The 5,488-nt window shown below is 42.1% G+C and overlaps 1 long non-coding RNA gene across 2 annotated transcripts; it reads left to right on the top strand.

Moving 5' to 3' along the window:
* Positions 1-865: 865 nt before the first annotated feature.
* LOC138574582 (uncharacterized) lies at positions 866-1,990 on the top strand. Of its 2 annotated transcripts, none has more exons than XR_011303939.1 (2): positions 866-973; positions 1,529-1,990. It is a non-coding gene; the product is annotated as an uncharacterized lncRNA (long non-coding RNA). The 2 variants fall into 2 exon arrangements; XR_011303940.1 differs by having other exon boundaries at positions 1,079-1,990.
* Positions 1,991-5,488: the final 3,498 nt, after the last annotated feature.

Here is a 5,488-nt window from a genome sequence, read left to right as displayed (position 1 = left end):
AGTGCTCCAAGTTTGCTCAGTGCACTGAATGACTTGGTGAAGGCACTGATGCTGCTTTTTGCCAGTGCAAAGGTGGTTTTCTCGCAGATACCACCTAGAGCAATATGGAACAACCCCAATGTCCTCTGTCCACAGTAAACTGCCAGAAGGTGTCTTGTAAATAGAGGCATGTCTACCTTTTTGCATAGTGCAGGGATGTTCTCTTTTCACAATCAGAACACTGATTCTCTTACTGTGAACTATTTCACTGCAGATGGCAATTCTTTGTCCACCCTTAGAAACACCATTTCTTTCTCAATCTAAGGGATGCTTTGCAGAGGTTGACGTAAGGCAGTAAGGAGGATAAGAAGAGAACCCTCCCTCCCCCAAAAATACAAAACAAAAGGTGTTTCTTTACAACCGTTTTGCAGGTAAGCGTGTGGCCAGCCTTCCTGCAATGTTAATAGCTTTTCAGCTACAGTCCTCTGCATAATTAACTTTGCAGCGTCGCCCTTTAGACTACTGTTTGTTGCCTTTGAGCTCACTATTACATTTCAATTGTGTGAGCTGCTCCAATTGATTTATTTGGCACTTCGTGTGTTTATATTTAAACATAGCACCGTTTATCTTAGACAGCTGCCATTTGCCCTTAAGTTTACCTTCTCATTTCAATTGTGCTCGTAGCTCCATTTGATTTATTGGGCTTTTCGTGCATTTACATTTAAACACCTTTTGGATCCCCCAGAACGGTGTGGTCGTCTGTAGGCTTCCTCCCATTTTATTGGAGATCTTTTAGAGGCATTTCATGCAGTGCCCTTGTACTCTGGTAAGACGTGGGTCACTGCTTGCCATTTAACATTGTAATGAAGCTTTTTTGCCACTTTTGTAGTCATTTACAGACGGCGTTGAAGGCTCAGGCTAAGTTGCGCTGCCTCTTCACTTTTCAAATACATGCAGCGCTGGATCATCTTAAACTGCATGGGGCGCCCTCCAGGTGAGCTATTATTATTATTTTTGCCTTAGTCATAGGCACTCCACTTTGAACCTAGGTTTTTTATTTATCTGACCTAGTGCATTCTGGTCTTGTTTCTGGTTTCAGGTTATGTTTTAGTCCTGAATTGTCTCGCGTGACTGGCCACACTACACTGCATAGATTTTTGCAGCAGCTAGGTTTTCATCAGGTTAGTCCACTACTAGTTCTTTTTAGATACAGACATTGCCATTGGTCAGGCTTTTTTGGTATTTAGATATATATTATTATATATATACATTCTTGTTGCCGATCCACCATGGTCTTGAAGGTTCCCTTTCATCTTGCACGGTTCTCTTTTGGGAGTCACTTACCCTCTTGTTCTGGTTTACACAGCTGTTGTAGCGGGGGCCGTATATGCTTATTTTCACTATGGTATACACGGTTCTTAATTGTTTTTAATAACTTAGGCTGCTAGCAGCAGTCCTTTTTCTCCTTCTTTAATTGTATGTTACAGGCAGTCGGCAAAGACTTTTTCATGTAGTAGCTTATAGTCGCTTTTGCGTACTTGTTTTTCAGAATGGTAACACCCACCTCCTGAGGAAGACGTTCAGTTAACCACCACTACACGTCGAAACCGGTCGAGAGAAAAATTCTACAGGGATGTGATCTTTGCAATTGTTCTTCCTATCCACCCTGACAATAGATTGTTTGTGAATTATTTCTATTGTTTGTAAACACCGCAATAATGAGTGTTATTATGGGGACTAGTTATGAATTCCTCTTCCCCATTGGTTCTTAGCATGTTTTCTGTGTTTTTAGTACTTTGGATGTATGCCACGGTATGATGAGTTGTGTGTGTATGTATGTACTATGTATGTTGAGTATGAGTGATGAAGTTTTAGCCGATTTTCGGCATATTGTTGCTGCTGTTCTGTTATGTTAAAATGATCAGTGTATAATAATTTTGAGTGATTTATTCACTAGTTTTCAATTTTTGTATCACCTTTAATAAATTTGGATACATTTTTTCTAAACATATTTTGCTCTGGACATATCTTTTCTGTTTCTTGATGTTATTATAATACTCTGGTCCAGAGGCTAGAGTTACCCTGCTCTTTTCAGTGTTTGCGTTTCTTTACAACCACCTTTACAAAAAATAGGCTCTTTTCAGAGCCACCACTAAAGAGAAAATTTTCTACCCTGGGTAAATTTCTCTCCCCACCCCCTTGAATTGGACGATTCATGCGCAGAAACATCAGTAGTCCATGGATCGCACGTGCCACATCCAGGGCTTCTGAGGATGGCAGGCATGGAAAAGGTTTAAAAACTGGTTACCTAGGAAACCACATGAACATGAGGAAATCCATGGTCCTTGAATTATAGAAGCTAAAGGACGTGGAACCTACACTTGCAAAAGTCTGTTATATGGCCTAACGAAAATGTAATACGGTTATTGCTGGTAATTGAAATAAGAGCATGATCTTTTGTAGATCGGCGAGTGCACGACTGTCAATACATTGAGATTTACGAGCGGTGAACCAGTTGAAACGCGGCAGCATAAGAAGAAAGGCATCAGCGTTTACAAATAAACAGGTATGAGAAGCTTTAGCTAATTATCCATGGTTTCTTAGCGGTTATACATGAAGGCACAGGTAATGTAGTGCCAAATCGATGCACGAAGCAATAATAAAAACAAAACAATTATTTAAGAACACTGTTGAATTAAAGCCCAAGAAACGATGATAGTTTAGGAGTAATGTGGCGTGGTTTCGTAACGGTTACACGTGAAGGCACAGATAGTGTAAGGAAAATAGATGCACAAAGCAATAATAAAAACAGGACAATTGTCTAAGAACCCTATCGCCTTAAAGCCCAAGAAAGGCTGATACATAAAGATGGCTGTAGCGTGACTACTAAGAAGAAAGGGGAGAAATAACAACTTGTTTATGGGCATTTACATCGACGCAGAGAGATGGCGGTGACAAAAAAGTTGACAACACATGCCTGTTTAAAATTTAGACACACAGAGCAAGCTTGCCTAATAACGTCTTATGATATAGACAGTCACGTGGTAGAGTCCCACATAGAATACACCGTCAACGGGTGCGAGTATTAATGCACAATTAACCATGCCATTAAGAATAAGAGAATGAAACTCTTTTACACAAATTTAAAAGTGTAATATAAAGCTTGTAGATTCATGGCTAGAGAACTTTGAATGAAAACCGGATTCTTATTGTGTTGTTGTTGATCCTTTGTAGATGGTGAGAAGTGAAAATCTATGAACGCCAGTGGGAGAGTGACACAGAGCAAACATATTAGCCTACGAGATAGGGAACAGAAAAAAGCAGAACATTGAAGCTAAAACAATATATCTGCTAAAGACCTGTTTAAATAATGTGGAAGTGTAAATTAGTATTCCCCTGATGAAATTCCTGTTTAATTGTTCTTAATTAGAGTGGAAGAGGAATTAAACATTTTGAGTTGTGTATGAAATGCGTGTGAATGGTTGTAATAGGAGCTGAATGTGAAAAGTATTATTGAAACTAAGTGTTTTAACTAAGAATAAGTGGTGGTCTATAGAGCAACTATCACTTTTGACACTAATGTTAACTCCACGATATAATGAAATTACATGAATGTTTTAGAAAATTGTGACTTGTTTATAAATGTGATGAATTAAACGTATTTGAATTGGTATAAGAGAAGAGTTGCTGCTAATGTTTGAAAATCAGGCTGAATAATTTAAACGTATGTACGCTCTGTGAAAAGAAGTTATGTAATACTAGGTCTTGCTCTAACTGTGTGAAATGTTAGACATATAAAAGAAGCAAAATTACATAGGGATACACAAAACATGACTGGAGGAATATTTTATTATTTTATTAAAGTTTCTTTTAATGGAAATGGGAATGTGGAGGACAGGGGATTGGCCAATAAGGTTCCCTGGGTGTGGTGTGCAAGGAGAGAGTGTGGCAGAGGGTCTGTTTGCTGAGAGGAGTGCAGATGGCTATGGCTGTGTCCTTTAGGAGGCAGAGTGTTTGGATTTTGGGGACTCTTGGATACATTGGTTACAGGTGTATGCAGAGCACTGTGGAGTGTTTGCACATCTTTGGATTTGATCATGTGGATGCGCACTGGTATGGAGTGCGCAGCAGGAAGTGCGTGGACTTGGTTCCCCTTTGTGCCACTTTGGTGATGCGCCATCATCCAGCCATTATTATTGTTCATTGTGGAGGGAACAGTTTAGGCCATGTTACCAAAATCTCACTGCAGTTTGCAATAAAGGAGGCACTTGGGAAAGTCATGGGCATGTTTCCAAACTCCCGTGTAATTTTTTCTCGCATTGCCCAGAGACAGATGTGGCTGCGCTCTTCTTAATTTTGGTCCGCAAATGGAGAAATTGAGGCGCAATGTCAATAAGACTGTTTGCGCATTCCTGAGAGATGTTAGCATGTCGTCCTTCCACAATGAAAACATTACATTTCGTAACACCAATATTTTTCGTAGCGATGGAGTCCATCTTACTGATGGTGGCAATCAGCTTTTTTTGCAAAATATCCAACATGCTGTGCATACCTTTTTGCACACATAGCAAGCATTTTTGATGTAGGTGTTGCCAAAAACAAAAAAAACCACCACTGCATTGTGTATGGTCTGTGAGGCCTGGACAGGGATCCGCTGCCCCACAGGAGTGTCTCTTGTGGTGACAGGAGCAGATGCGGAGGATGTGATAGACGAACTCAACCTACTACCGCCTTCGAAGGGGATGACTCTCCAAACTGCTGCCTTGTGGTTTGACCTCAGGTGTCACCACATGGAGGTGGTCCCGTAGCTGTATCGCCCAGGCTTTCCGCGACTCACTCAGTGCAGCAAACCTTGGCCGCACTCGTCTTGGATACCCCGCAATGGTGGTAATGAGCCTACACACCCAAGACTCACGTTGGCAGTGGGGACTTCCACTACCTCATCCTCTTGTTGATCCCCCTCTACATCACTGCACCTTTTTTCCTCCCGATGCCCTCCAAAAGTAGTTGGTGCTGGGGGTGGTGCTGAGGAGCCAGCAGTAGCCATGGATGCCCTTTGGATCAACACACCGAAAGTAGCACAGCACAGCAGAAAAGCAATGCCAGCAAACCAGCCAAAAACAGAATGAGGAGCAGCAGTGGGGTGGGGCCTTTTATAGGAGTTCTGGGGTGTGCTCTGCGAACAGTCGCGTGCTCCGCGGACACTTTGAACCCCAAGCTGGGCTCAAAAAGTTGCAAAAAGTCTCTAAATCGACCAGGGCACGGTCTAGGAGCTCGGGAAGGGTGAAGTTTCACCTTAAAAACACCTTGGTGTGGTTAAAAAAGCACTTTTTAGGTATCAGGGGCCCGAACAGTGTCTGCGGATACGGACCAAGGTTCAGCATGGGTGCGATCACATGGTGACATTGCGAACATTCGCGGATGGGACGGCTGTCCGTAGGACACCTATTGCGCGTGATGTGGTGTGCCATGCGCTTAGGTGTCCGTAGGACAGCGGCGGGATCCCCAA

The sequence above is a fragment of the Ambystoma mexicanum genome, chromosome 1p, assembly GCF_040938575.1.
Source record: "Ambystoma mexicanum isolate Mex_15411 chromosome 1p, UKY_AmexF1_1, whole genome shotgun sequence".
Taxonomy (NCBI): domain Eukaryota; kingdom Metazoa; phylum Chordata; class Amphibia; order Caudata; family Ambystomatidae; genus Ambystoma; species Ambystoma mexicanum.
The sequence above is the reverse complement of the archived record's forward strand: the minus strand, read 5'-3'. Positions and strand labels throughout refer to the sequence as shown.